At 33.3% G+C, this 15,740-nt stretch overlaps 1 protein-coding gene across 3 annotated transcripts in view; it reads right to left on the bottom strand.

Annotated features, from left to right (window-relative positions):
* Positions 1-3,612: 3,612 nt before the first annotated feature.
* LOC141461890 (uncharacterized) overlaps positions 3,613-15,740 on the bottom strand; it is a 102,265-nt gene continuing 90,137 nt past the window's right edge. For all 3 annotated transcript variants that reach the window (XM_074143325.1, XM_074143326.1, XM_074143327.1), the window contains one exon: positions 3,613-15,413. The gene's annotated coding sequence lies outside the window, so the exon portion shown is untranslated. The remainder of the gene's footprint in view (positions 15,414-15,740) is intronic.

Below are 15,740 nucleotides of genomic sequence, written 5' to 3'. Positions count from 1 at the left end.
TCACAGATTGTAAACTACCTGTTCACAATGTAAATAGTCCGTATTACACTTATTCTGGCCTGTTATTAATATATTCTTATCAGAAGCAATGTTTACCCAACTTGGAACCTGATATCATATCGATGTGTCAGATTAATTCCTTACCTTATCTTCAAGTCAATTTGCGACCTAATTCCTTTATTAATAACAAGTGGATGTGATCAAATAAATAATTTCTGTGGTAATTTAATTCTGTGCGAAGGCTTAGCTAGAGAGGGAAGTTGGCCCTCATAAGCAGCAAAACCAAATTTATTCTTGGCGTCGAACATTGTCTTTCTCTGACGACTTTCTCTTACCGCAGCTTAATATTTTTGAAAAAAAAAAAATCTAGTCATATATAATAGAAACTTGAATTTTTTAATAATAAGCTAACAATTCTTGAACAATATGTTTATAATAAAATGATATTATTAGTCGCTACAGTAGCCGAACGGTTAGAGCTGTGGCCCGCAAAACTAAGAAGTTAATAATGAAACCTATAACAATTAATATAAATATACTAATTAAGCCAGAAGATTACATTAAAAAAAAATTATTTGAGAACAAAAAAAAGCAAACCTATAAAATAAATAAGGGAAGTGGTAATTAAATAAAATAATAAAATATAGAAAATGAAACAAAACGAAGTAGACATAATTGACAACAGAAATTACTGAAATAGTACTTTTTTATACATTAATAAATCTTTTAACATCTACGGCTCAAAGTAATTTTTAACCACTTTATTCCACACAATTCTTCTTTTGCTGTAGTCCACCTCCCACAACCCAATCTGATTGCCATCTCATCTCTCCATCTCACTACCTGCCGACCTCTTCTTCTCTTCCGATCCCTTGGCGTCTACTGAGAACTTCTCTTTGGCCATCTTTCATTCTCCGTTTAGGCCTAATGGCCTGCCCACTTTAATCTATGGACTTCTAGTGGCAAGTCCTACATTTTACCGAATTTAGGTATTTCTTCTGCCAGCATACTTCTCAACTTTTTACTTGAAGCCTATTAGAAAGATATTTAAGGGCTCAGGTCCTTGCTACCACACAGGATGCAATAGTAAACGAACTAAGTACTTTTCCTTTCAGTACATTAGAACATTTTTCCCTTAAAAATACTTTTAAGTGCCCAAAATTTCTTCCATTCCCTATTAAAATATTTTATCTATAAAAGAAAAAAAAACAGACTTTCTTGTCTCCTGCATTTATATGGGATGGTTTGTCCAAATAATTAAAATCCTATACGAATTCTAATTCTCTTTCTAAATTAGTGTTTAGTTTTTCTCCAATTCGGCGATAATCTCGATCTTTTACATTCACTCACCAAATATAGCTTAGCATTTATTTTGCTTGCATTAAATTTGGTGCGAACTGTACAACGTCGTCAGCAAAGCGCAAGTGATTAACACTCCACCTACCTAATATCCTTCTTCCAATCTATCTTCGAATAAACATTCTTTCTAGGATACAGTTGAAAAATCTCGGTGAAATAGGGCATCTGACTCATTCCACCATCTAGGCTAAAGTTTCCTTCCCTCCTCTCTAGAATAATTTTCGAATAGATTCCCTTGAGTAGCTATTGGCCTTGAGATATTTATTGACACACCTTCTCTACTCTAATTTCTATTAGGGCTGACCAAATAACCTGATGTTCTATCGTATCTAACTCCTTCTTAAGGTAAATAAATATTAGATATATTTCTATTTTATACCCTACATTTTTCTACAACTTAGTTTTCTTGTCTAGAGGTGGTTGTGTACGAAGGGCGGAATCCTGCTCGTTCTTCCGGTTGGTTCTCATCAATTTCAGAATGTCTGAAAATAATTTATACTTAACTGATGATGGGATGATAATTGTTAATTACATTTCTTGAACCGCCTTTATGCAAAAAGAGAACCTCATTGCATTCCCATTGACTTGGAATAATGGCTTGCAATAAAATATTAGCGAAGAGCCTGGTTGGCACTTTATTTAACGCATTTTTTCTTTTAATCATTTCTGCCCCTACCTCGTCATCTCCTGCAGCTTTACCTAATAGCAGTCTCTCTATTGCATTATGAATTTCCGCTTGCAATATCTGTAGGAATCCCTCCCTTCTTTATTCATTCATTCATACTTTCATTCATACTCCATAGGTCCAGTTTCTCTCCTAAGTACAATATTATCATAGTGTACCTGTATTGTTATATTGAATTTAATACTAAATAAAAACAGGGAAGAGATTAGTTAAGTTGTTAGCACACTGGATTCCGACGCGGAGATCCCGGGGTTCGAATCCAGCTACTGGTGCTTAGATTTTCTCCTACTAGGAGCTTCTTACAGCTCACTATCCGGCGATGCTCAGTGTTTCTATAAGGAGAAAACACTGCCAGGAGGCCGGCAGTGCACTGAACAAAAATTTTCAGGTGCCTATGACCTCAGATGTTGGCACGCCTTAAATTAAAAAAAAAAAAAAATAATAGTAATAAAAAAAAATCGCAGAAGAAACGTTTAAGGACTATAGTAAAAGAAATTTGAGTGAATTACAATAAATTTTCTATTTCTCTTACCGCCTACTTGAGTACGAATTGGTAGAAGTTATTAATAAAGTTAGAATGGGTGTTTTGTAATTAGATCTAGAGGCGCGACAAACACTCCAGCCAAGGTGTGGTCAGAGATAAGCAAACTGTGATAAAGTTAATGTCAACTCTTCGAGTGCTTCGTGTACACAGATAAATCAATCTCAAAAGTATATCAATGTTAAGATTAGGAGTTCCCAACAATTTTATTTATAAAAATAGTTAAAAATATTAAAATTGGATTTTTTTTTGACAAATCGATGTAAAAGAATGTGATTGATTTTATTACCCGCCACCTGTAGTGGCAAAGAACACACACTATCTAATGCATCAAATAAATAATAAAACATCTAAGCTTAAAGAAAATTGTTTAAGCAGATTAGGGGCAAACTTATTTTTCTAGAAGAAACCTCATTTCAGAGACATGCATCCTGCAGCCTGGATGTGTAATGTAATGATTCGGCAGTTTATAGCCTTGTTTAAACTTCTAGTTTCATTTCTATCTTTTTGTGACTTGGACGCAATTTCGAGTAGCAAGTTGTAGATCCCTTATAGAATAGTTTTCATAGTTTTTGGGGACTAATTCATTAATTCAGAAAAAAAAGTATTTTTTTACATTTTAAACATCAAATGTTAATGTAAAAAAATATTGTAATTGTCAACAAGCATAAGGTAAATAATTTCTGTAAACTGTAATTTTTTTTGTTTGTACCAAATTATTGTACATTTACAACCTGTTGCTATAAAAATAATATATTCCACAGCCCTGAAGATGACCTAGACCCTAGGTCGAAAGCTTGGCAAAAAGAAATAATAAAAAAACATTATTACTGTTATTTGCAATCACCTTTCTCTCTTCTGTTGTAGTTTTCTATTTTGTAATGTTAAAATCTGAAGATTGTTTTCTGTAAAGCTCGTATAGAGCTTTTCGTAATTAGTGTGAATGCAGGTAATTAATCTGAACGAATGTATAGTGTAGAGTAGCCTAAGTTTGGATGATTACAGGAATGCAGACTGAGTAACTAGCAAGTAGTAAATTCATTTATTTCGTAAGTTATACTTTACACATGAGAAATGTACAGTTTGCCTTATTTATTTGTATTCAAATACATTATCTGTATCCTTTTAGTTTTATACAATAAATAAATGCATACATTCTGGTAGGTTTCGCGATAGAATTAGAAAATAAATTATATATATATATATATATATATATAAAAGAATTTGTTGAAATACTTCTTTTTATACAATATGTATCTGAAAATATATTCTAAGTTAAGTTTGAGAGAATACAATCTGGAGTAAGGAAGGACCATTTCAAAATTTTAATCAAAGTTTGGCGTGCTGAACGCTGAGGTTTCATGCAAACTGCAAATCACGCCGAGCTATTTTCATCTGCTTGATCTAAGTGTTAGTATCGTTGAATAATAAAAGAAAACCTATTTCTAACCGAATAACTTCCATTAGAGTTAAAACCCATGCACTATATAAGATTAATATTAAGACTGAGTAGATGTCTTTTCATGTTTACCGTATTATGTTTAACTTCGAATAGTGAAGCAAAGGATGAAACTATTGTGTATTCTATCGTCGTCGAAATATTAGGGAAGCACATAACTCATATTTTAGATTTTTGTTTTATCAGTTAGCAGAAGTGTGAAAATGATATGCTGAGAAAAGATAGTATCATTTTCGAATTGGAAACAGCTATACTTTATGCAGCATATTTTAAGTGGAAGTAACACAAATTAATTTGGAATATTGAAGTACCCCAGTAAAGCCCAAAACTGAATTTTTTTAGAGAAAAATAAAGGTTTCAGATAGGATTTTCATGAATTTACCAACATTAGCAACAATTAGAAATAATGTTACACATCAATAATGTTACCAGAGAACTAGCTAGAAGCTATCCTCTTTTTGGCCGCTGGAAGTAGGGCCGTCGTTGTTCGCACCTGCCAAGGTGAAATGAATCTTTAAAACACCCACCAAGCTATCGCATCAATAAGTAGTCAGCTTTAATTTGTTCAAGAAGCCAATACCCGTGAAAATAATTTCAATAAGAAATTTGCTACTAGTTGCAATAATAATTATTTGCAACTACCAATCAAAAATCTTGCGCAGTGATTTCAGTACAAAGTAATCGTAAAATAACTGACTAGTTCAGTGAAATTACAAACAAACACAATGGCATATTCTTCCAACTTCAATACTACATAAAAGTAATCCAACATTGAATTTTTTAAAATAGAAAGCTAGTCATTTATGTTGGTATTAACAAACGCCAGAAAGCTTACAATTTGAGCTGCAAGCGACATATATTAGGTGCAGTGCTACCTCATTTAAGTCCAACACTGTCCAAACCATGATTTTAAACCCCCCCAAAAAAATAAAATTATAGAATCTAAATTTTTTGCCTTTATTGAGCTTTGTTCAGCTAGAATATTTTCTTAATTTCAATTTTTTTTATTCTTTGGGCGGCCTACTGAGGGCACTGACAGTGTTCTCTCGTCTCATTAGCGACAAATACTTAGTGGTAAAGGCTGCTCGAAAAAGGCAACCTAATATACAGCTGTACCCAGAGGCCAGAGGCCTATCCAACGGCTAGCAGCATAAACTATGTCCAAGCTAGGATGTCACTGTTCACAATATTCTGCTTGGACATCATAAAAGAGGAGCTTGAACTTTTAAAAATTACAAAAGTGCACATATATCCAGTATCACCACATATTTCCAGACTTACCAAGGAAGCCACATAAAAATTACTTTAAAGAAACGCTCTTTATAAGTTCTAATCTTAACAATTACTGTGTGTGTTTTTTTTTATATTTTGTTAAGTTATTTTACAAAAACTTCAACTTTGGCAAATTATTCACAAAATAAATTATGCAAACAGAATTAAAGATCCCCACAGTTCTATAAATGAAATAAAATTGGTCCCAAGAATTTTAAATTGTATTTTAATAAATTTGCATTTTCCTACACATTAAATTTATTTATTTTGAAAGCATAAATTTAGAAATTAAAAAGTATCCAAAAAAAGCTACTTTAAGAGTGCATAGGTTTGGAAGGTTGGAGGAGAAAAACTGTGATCTCCTAGTTTCACCGTTTTTCTAATTTATTCTGCAGTATATCAGAAAATGCTGTAATAAAGGTTTGTGCGTTTTTTTGTTTTGTTTTTTATTATTTTAAAAAACGCTGCTCGCAGAATTAATGTAAAGTGGCTAAGACTGTGTTTCTACATGTCTGCTCAGGTTGGTTCAAAGCATTTAGAGCAGAGGTTATGAGCGTGGAGTAAACTTAGTCCAGGGCGTTCACTATTCTTAGATTCAGCACTTTTGATGCCAATAGTGGATTCTTGCGTCAGCACCAGAAAAATTTCTGGGTGAATTCGGCGAGCTCTAAACAATCATAAATCGCCACTTCTTAGCGACTGGCCCATATCATAACTTAAAACCGCTGCAAGCCGCGTACCAAATTGAAATCTGTAAAAACAATTTGAAAAAAAACCGTGTGAATTTCGTCTGATCACACTAAATTATTACTTCAGAATGAAATGATTTCCATAAACAAATGAATTTACACAATATGAAACGATGGGAAACATCAGGACATATATTTGAGCTCTCTTCTGAGGAAAAGTGTTGCTGTGCGTTCGGTGGAACAACGATGCCATCATTAATTATGAACTGGCAGTCATTACTTGTAAACTATTGTTTAAAATAAAATAATTTTGCTTCCCTTTGTTTCATTTAATTATATATTATCAATACATAATTTGTTAGAACGTATTGGACTCACTGGGATTCTTCAGCTAGAAAAGATTGGTTTATATAATATTTAAAGAAGTCTAATTATTGCATAGTATAACATCGAACACAGATTATATATAAAACAATTTTTTAAAAATTGCTTGTAAAACAATTTATATACATATGTCAACAGGGTACCTATTTATTTAATTAAAAACAATTACCTATTTAATTTAATTATTCAAAAAATAGAATTATATGAGACCAAGGGAAGTAAAAAGATTTTGTAGATTAAAAACAGGGACTAAAAAACAAAAACTAAATTACTCATGGACTTTTTTCTATTTCACGAGAAAATTTTTGTTTTTAGCAGAAAAATATTGCCCTTAGGTTAGTCTAAAAAGAAGATACATGAAGAAAGCATCGCAATTCCGCACAAGTAACTTTAAACATTTTCGGTAATGGAAGACTTGAATTTTGAGCTTTACCATTGCGCAGCTTACATCGCAGATCTCTGATTGCCACTTTTGCTGTTTCATGGCTCACTTTGCTGGTGGTATATAAAAGACATGGATTGTTATTGAGACATAGATTGGCTCACTGATGAGTTCAAGTTGATTGCTTTCACTACAAACAAACAGTTTTTGAACAAAACGTTGACAACACACAGATTTTTGTTACATCCTAGTAGTTGTGTTCGGGATTTCAGGCTTCATGCAGGCAAAGGTGAAAGTTAAATTACCTTGCAAGGCTCTTTAGTTTAGCCTAATAGGATTTAGATTTTTTTTTATCACTTGGGCTTCCACAATTCCAACCTACTATCACATATGCACCCTTATATAAGTATGAAATGAAAGTTTAATAAATAAAAACTTTACGGACGGAAAATTGCCGTTAGGTTTAAATATTTATATTTTTAAATTTTGAGTTATAATTCGACTTTCTCTAAGCCGTGTTTTAAAGAGCTTGCAACTGTGTCTGCTGCAAAATGTGCTTTGACTAACTGCCACACTTATAACACTAAAAAGATTGACATTTTGGTCCTCCAGAAAAAGATATGACAAAGCAATGATTGGGACACTCTTAAGACTTACCTTAAAGATTTTTTTTTTTTTTTTTTAAGTTGGGGCTTTGTTAGACCGGCGGTGCTCGAGCTTTCACTCACAAATCGCCAGATAACCTCATAAAACCCTCCTAAATGACCACTTTGGTAGTTTGCCATCAACATGGCTTCGGTTAATTGCCCTGAGAGTAGTGAGTAAGTTATTGGCAGACGAGCTAATTGCCGAGATTGAGGGTGAGAAAAACATTGAGGCCTAAGCCGTCTATATTGCACTGTGTGAATTCTAGAAGACATCAGGCGAATGCAAGCAGGAGATCATGATGAGAATAGGTATGATGCATCAAGAGCAAAATGGCAATTTCATGAGAGAAAATGGTAGCCATAATGCTGAATTTATGCCGGTAGAGAACCAATGGTAAAAAGTAGGCGAGTCTAGAAGGATGGTGGTCTCGGTAAAATATTTGAGCGTAGGAAGCGCTTAAATATTAGGCAAAATGCGATTAGGCCAAAAGAAAAACTGTGGAGGAAGCTCTTTTAATGATTATTAGAAATAAAAGGATAGATCGTAAGATCGTGACTAAGATTTAAGAGACGATATACATATTGCTACTGATAAATTTGTGGCGGATGTGTCGGCGAGTAGTTAACGTATGAATAGAAGAGTTCATCTCGCTCTAGGTCCCTCATGAGGTTCATTTATGGTAAATCAGTCACCTCAGTTTGTATCGGCTCTGTTCCAAACGTCGCACATCTTTTTTTTTTTTAAGGCAATGAACCTGGGTGGTTATTATGCCCGCACATCATCTTAGTTTGATGAAAACTAGATCAACGATTCAATCACTCACAGTAGGTAGGCTTTGCGAACGATAGAACGTTGTGCATCATCCTGATCCATTTTGTGAACGGCCTAGAAGACGATTAGGATAAACAGCTGCCTCCTTAAACAACTATCTTTTTAGACGAAATAGTTTATCTACGAATACTTTTGGTATTCCTGTATAGAATGGCCCAATCATGTTCGAATTTATCAAAACTCAGTCTGCAACGATAACTTGCAAACAACCTTTGTCTGCATTCATGTAGTTATGCATAAAATTCTGTATATAATAGCAATCCTGTGATTAAATATTGTGCATCCAATGTTTATGAGCTGTTTAGTTCTCCTTCGGTGTTGCAATTATTCTGCTTCATTTGTCCAGATCAACTTTCCCGAAGCAATGTTCCAGTGGACAATAATGGCCACAATAAATATTTTGCGAATAGATACAATGGTTCTCTAGGATGTCATCAATTTTGGCGAGGGATGTCTGCTGCAATTTTAGGCGGTTTGATGGACATCTGTACATTTCTCTACTTCAATACAGCATTATCGTAGTAGGTGGATGCCAAAAAGTTTTTCTTCTTTTCCTGAATTGTACAACATCTGTCTGGAGCACCGGACTGTAGATTTTGTTCCGTAGTAATTATCCTAAGACCTTAAACTGAACTTGGTAAAGATTGCACAAAATAGAGCCGCATGTGATGGGAGCATTTCTCCTTCACATTTCTTGCATAACGTAACATTTGTTGTAAGCCTGGCTGAGCAGATCTAGTGAAGATACCTATTTCACTGACTAAAGATTGCAGCATGTTAAGAGTCTGTAGGTACACCCAAAAATATTGGCATAATCTGTGTCATTTTTTCTTCTTCCTTCTTGGCATTACAGTCCGAGAAGAGCCCTGGCCTCCTCAATTACATTCCTCCATTCCTGTCTCTCACGAGCCTCACCGTCTCCTCCTCCTCCTCACTCCTTACAACCGAGGTCCGTTCCACGTCATCCAGCCATCGTTCCGTGGTCTCCCTCTATCTTTTCATCCTTCCAAATGGCCAGTAAACAACTTCCTTGGTGTCATGTCCTGCTCCATTCTTTCTAGGTGACCCAACTTCCTCAACCTTCCACGTGACACTACTTCCACCAGGCCTGTTCACCATAAAGTTCCTGATTTAACCACAAGTTCCATATTCTATCTTGTCTTACTAAAATATTTTCCTCAGGACCTTCTTATACCTAACATAGAGAAATCGCTCATTCTCCTGATTTAGCGTCAATTTCTCGCTACCATAGATTTTTCAACCAAAACAATGTGAGTCAAAAGTAACATATACCAAACTTAATAACCAAGACTGAATGCACCCTAAATCATTTATAGAAGCTAACAAACCCTAAATCACCCATACTAGCACATGCTCCAGGAACCCTGCACAGATTTTGCTTTTGAGATTTATTTTACACCGCACGGCTGAGAGCAAGTCCGACTAAAGTTTTATTTTATTTTTTGTTTTCTTATTTTATTTATTTTTACAGATCATTTAAAAATTCTGTTTTATTAATTGTTATTTTTCTTAAAATATGCTTTGGTCTTAATTAACCCTGTAAAGTTGTCTCACAATTCAGACATCAACTAAAAAAATAGTAAATAGATTGCGGTAAATAGCAAAATAAATAAATACATAACAACCTTTACAATTTTTACACACGCACACACAAAAACAAAATTAGCCGCCATTTTTATCAATTAAATTTAAAAAATAGTTTAAATTGTGATTGTCATATGTAAAGATATTATAGTAGCACATGTTGCTGTAAATAGTTCAATACAATTCTCTATTCCATAGAATATATATCATATATATATATCATCTCTAGTATTATATTCTGTACGAAATTGACTTGAGAAGGCCTTGTTTAAATATATAATATAATTTTATAGGTTAATGTATAATTTTATAAATAACTAGACTTGTTGCTATACATATCTATAATATGTATTAATTTACTGTAGCTATTAGCTCGTTCCTTAACAAGGAGTGCGGCTTTACAAAGACAAGCGTATTGCTTCTAATAGCTGTTCACGAGCTTTGTAAAAAGCTTACATATCGAGAAACGTTAATTGGTAGGAAAATAAGTTGTGCTCACATATCGAGAGAACAGACCATGATCACAGTCTTCGAACAGTCCCTTAAAAGAATATTCAGTCCAGCTTTAGCATTTATGCATAATATTTGAGTTATTAATACTGCTGAGTTAATTAAAGAGGTGCGCTTGCACTGGGCTGGACAACAGTACATAGTCACAGGTTTTGTTGCGAGAATTGACACACACAGTGACACTAGTCTCCGAATAGTCCCTTAAAAGATTTTGTCTAGCTCCATCAATGTTCCACAAACTGGTTGAGTTTATTAGTTAGCTGTGCGCTCGCACTGCTCTACACCACAGTACATGGTCTCACATTTCTGGGTGAGAGGATTGAGATCGCACTCATATTCTAATACATTGATTACTAAAAGTCTGATTCAGAACAGACTTTGTTTCTCATGTTTTACATTACTTGCCTCAGAATATTTGCATCAACCGCATGAGGTGATCAAAAAAGTTATTCGTGCCCTTTTCAAATATGTAGAACAGATTTAGCTACAATCTGTATATTATAGATATGTATTTTACATCCTCCAACTATTCTGAAAACAAATAAATAGATTGACTTAGGATGGAAACTTTGGTGAATGAAGAATTGAAATGGAGGAACAGCAAACTGACGCGCTAAATATTGAATGCAGCTTGTGAATTAATTCCGAAAAGGCAAAACGGGCTGACCGGCAGAGCTTAATTAGACTGCTAAATTTGATTGAACTTTCACAGTGTGGGGGGGGGGGGGGGTTAAACTGTATGGGGTTAAGATTTCATTTAGGAATGTAGGCAAAATAGATTAATTTGTTTGATAAAAGGTTTATTTTAGTCGAAGAAAGGTTAAAATAACTAAAAATGGATAACTTTGACGAAAAAGTGTTCTATTTAACTAAAACAGGTTAATTATGGTGGCAAAATGTTCGATTTGGTAAGAAAATGTTACACTTTCTTTTTTATTTAAATTAATTGAGTTTAAAGTTCGATTGGATTGAAAGAAAGATATAATTTGAATTGGACTGAAAGAATAATTGAATGACTAATAGTAGATTTCCACACACAGAAAAAAATTTGATTCAAAAATGTTCTCTTAGTTTTAGAGTTAAGGCTCACTATGATGGAAGAGGGTTTAAAATGATATATCAAAGATTTAATTTGTCCAATTGATATTTAAAAATGTTAATTGATCTGAAAAAATATTGAAAAAAGGTATAATTTGTCCGGAAAAATTCTAATTAGCTTGTATTGCAGTTAAATTTTTAACTTTAATGAGATTATATTATCGTTTAATATAAGAATTTCGCAAATAAATGCTAGTCTAGTTTCAAAACGTTTAAGAGTTATTCACTTCAAAAATGGCTAAATGGAGACTGCAGGATTGAAAATGTTTTTGCTAAACTTAAGGGGTAGGTAAAGTTCTTACCGAAGAAAGGCTACAGCATTACAAGAAGAGCTGTAGTTATTTAGAGTACCAGGTATATTCAGCACCATCTCTACGTAAAGAGTATGAAAAATTTTGGTTACACAATAGCTCTAAAGAAAGGGAACTATCAGCTGCTTAGCACTGCCATGCTTTCCTCTGATTTTGACCATTCGCCCTAAGAGAACTTTTGAAAAGGTTTATTAGTTGGAGGACTGAAAGTTACAGCGGGATTGCTGGAGGATGCATTGGAGAAAATTGCACAATTACGCTAAAAATAGAAGATTTTAATAATTTCACTCTGTACTTTGCAAGTATTTCCTGCAAACTTTGGCAGTATTTTTAATTTACAAAATTAATAATTTTTTTTATATGAAATTAGAGCACATTTTAAGTGGTGAGTTTTTTGTTTTTTAGTTTTTCTTAAAAAAGAGTTGAGAGACAAAAGCTTCAGTATAATAAATAGAAATATATATTATATAATATAGCTTTATGATTTTTAAAAAACTTTTTTGAAGCAGAATTTCCTTATAAATAGTTTTCTTTAAATTATCTACACTTTTGCAAATATTTTCTTTCAATTACAAGTTTGTTTCTTTTGAAGAATGTTTATACAGATAATTGCTTGTAGGAGAAAAATTTCTTCAAGGTCTAAAGCATTAATAATAGATCTTTAAAAATAAATGAATCGTTCAAGTGTGCACTAGCTGAGGTTGGAACATCAGTTTCTTGTTAGCTAATAATGAAGTAGATAGGGAAGCCTTGTTTCTACAAAGGATGTTCAGATATAGTTTAAATTATATGAGCGAGGAAAGAAAGCAATTCAACTGTAGAAGCAGATCTTAGCACCAGGCACAGAAAACTGTCAGGTGAATTAGGTGGTTCAAGTATAAATCACTACCTTGGAAGTAAACATGTTTCCAAGAGGCATTTCATATCAACCCAGTCAGCCACCCGTCGATTGGTATGTAAAATCCTTCTTTTAAAAAAACCTGAGCGATTTTCGTTTCAATAAACGAATTATTGAATTACTTGCAAAAGAAATTGGATTTTATTTTATAGACAAGAAAACTTATAACTAACAATATTGACTTAAATTAGAGGTAAATGGTAAACAGTTCTAGCCATGCTGCACCCATCTAGTGCAGTGTGCATAAAATATAATGGGTGTCCACTTCGGAAATGAGCCGATCAGTCGGAAACATTTATTTTGGACTGTTTGCAATTTTGGGAGTTGGACTTACATCTATGTCCAGGGTATGTAAATTTTCGTATAGCCCCATATATTGGTAACAAAGGAAGTTTTTATTATGAAAGTCTAAATCTATTTTTTTTTTTTTTTTTTAAGAAAGAAGAATAGACCACAAATAATGCCTAAGGCTTTGTTACAGACATCGATCACATGTTTTGTAAACGTTAGCTTAGCAAAGTAAAACTGACCCTAAATAATGCTATAAAAAAAATCTCAAACATAGTTTGTTTTAACTCTGTATTATGTTAAGCTTTTCTATTAATTTTTTCTCTAAAATTTCAAAATTATCTATTATTTCATTACTGAAATGATAAAGTAGTTGAATGTACACTGGCACCGTCAGTAGCCTCACTCTAATATTTCTTTGCACAGCTAAATTAATATTTAAATAAATTGATTTGAATTTGAGTTTCATTAGGATAATCCGAACAAACAAAAATAATCTATCAGATCTTATTATAATTTTGTGTTTCTGTATCTGAGCCCCGAACAACAGGGTTTGAAACGAAAAGTTACGCTGTACGAGGTCGTCATTCATTTTGAGCGGGTAGCCTAAAGGCCATGCGATTGTATTTAATCCCACTCTTATTAGCTGGAATATCTCATATTGTTTTAAATAAAAGAGTACTTCTTAACCAACGCAAGACCGTAAACGTAATGTCAAATATTCAGTATTGAAAGATTTGAATTTTGTGCTCCCCCCTATCAAAGTAGCTTACAGCCAAGACTGGTACCCACAGACAATTACGTTTTCCGCTCTTAAGACCAGGTTTTTTTTTTTTTAATTTTTGAAAACATTAGAAAATTTACTGCGTGTTTACTTTTCCATAATTGAATAGAAGAAATTTAACCGGTCACAAAGACTACGCGTCCAACGTCAAGGCAAAGCCTAAAAAAACTGTCTTTTTCCTGAATGCTGGGCGCATATTTCAATGAAATACGGGTTTAAGTAAGGTATGAAACCCAAAGCGCAGTTGTCTCACCATTTCTATGAATCCCAGAGAGTAGCACGAAGCAGAATAAGGCTATCCAAGTTGGCCAAACTAATCAGTGCACACTCTGAACATAATGGTAAAAAGTTAATTAGGATCGCTTTTATAAATATTAAAAGTGAAAGTTAAAATATATTTAATGATCTTAATTTTTTGTTTGGTTTTTAATTTTGTGTTTATTGTCTCAGTGGTTTAAATTTTAAAAAATATTGTTTTTATAAAAAAAAAAAATGGCAAAAACCCATTTTTGAATTTTATTAAATTCATAATAATTTTGGAAAAAATTGATTGAGGCCCAGTCAGCTGCAGAACGATGAAATTTCTGACTTCAAAAGGATGAACTGAATCTACAGTTCTGCATTTTAAAAATCAAATTTTAACATTCATTTAAACCTTTTTAATTTTTGCCCTTTAAATCAAAAGGCGTGTCTTATTAAAACAGAAAGTGATTTGTATTCTTGGATTCAGTTTCTTCCAGAATTTTTAGAATCCTCAAAAATTTAATAGGGAAGTGGGCTCTGTGTATTATTTATTCTCTCGTATTGGGACCTGCTCTGAATAAACTAAGCAAAGGTCCTTTGCATTCTTTCAGTTTGGCATTGGAATATATCTCTCAGCAAGTTTTCAATTTTGGCATTGGCAAATGATACCGTTGTTCCTTCCGGCAAATAATGAGATTTGTAGCAGAGTTGCGATTTCTCCAGGCAGAAGTATTAAAAACGAACTTGATTATCAATTCTGTAAGAACAAAGTTTATTGGGTATTGAAGAGTAGAAGATCGAAGGAAAGAGACGAGCTGGTCACTTTAGGTTAAAGATAGTGGATAGAGCGGATAAAGATGCCGCATTCATCTTTGGTCTAAGTTACTGGAAGGCGGCCACACAAGAAAGGAAAATTTAATGCAAACTTTTGAATGAGACAGCCAAAGTTTACTAGAGGACTGAAGTATCTGGTTATGATGATAATCAATATTCAAAAAAAGTTAGTTTTTTTAAAATGGAAAAACCATTTTTGGCTACCCTAATTATATTTTCGATAAAGGTTTAAATAATTTTTCTAAATAGATCATTGCGGAGAAGCCATATTAGATATTTGTAAAAATACCCAACTTTTAACATTTTTATTGAAATAAATTATCGGATTTTAAATGCAGAACTATACCGTTGGGATAAGTACCAAGTTCTAGCTGACTTAAACCTACAATCTATTTTTTAAATATTTTTTGTTTGTTTGCAAAGCCACGGATTAAGTTGACTTGCAAGTTCCAGTTTGTTACAACCCAAAGACTTTGCCATTTGCTGGCCTGAGTGTGACAGCGGCGATACGGCCGATGGTTACAGCGTAGCCAGATATTGTGTCCCACAGACTGTATTTCCTCCTGTCTCTATGGTTGTTTGGTTCAGGGATCTGCAACAAAGAAGTGAAACATTGTTGTGAATATTCACATCGCTCACTAAAAATTCTTTGTTACCAATTTTCTTTAAACATCTAATTAAAATCTTGACGACAAGATTTTCAGTTTTAAAGACATTTTGTTGAAACACACAACGACAAATCATTTTTTAAACCACTTTTTCTGACTCAGGGGACCACAAAACTGATTTTTTTTTCTGAGAAAAATCAATTTCAAAAATTTGGTACGAATGCAGTACTTTATTTGTCGATAGTAATTCAAATATTACTTTATTTCAACTGTAATTAATTCATCTAAAATCCTGTCGATTTTTACACACA

Source organism: Rhodnius prolixus, unplaced genomic scaffold, assembly GCF_049639745.1.
Source record: "Rhodnius prolixus isolate KJV_2025 unplaced genomic scaffold, Rpr scaffold_12, whole genome shotgun sequence".
Classification (NCBI taxonomy): Eukaryota; Metazoa; Arthropoda; class Insecta; order Hemiptera; family Reduviidae; genus Rhodnius; species Rhodnius prolixus.
Note: the sequence above shows the minus strand (reverse complement) of the source record. Positions and strands in the feature narration are given on the sequence as shown.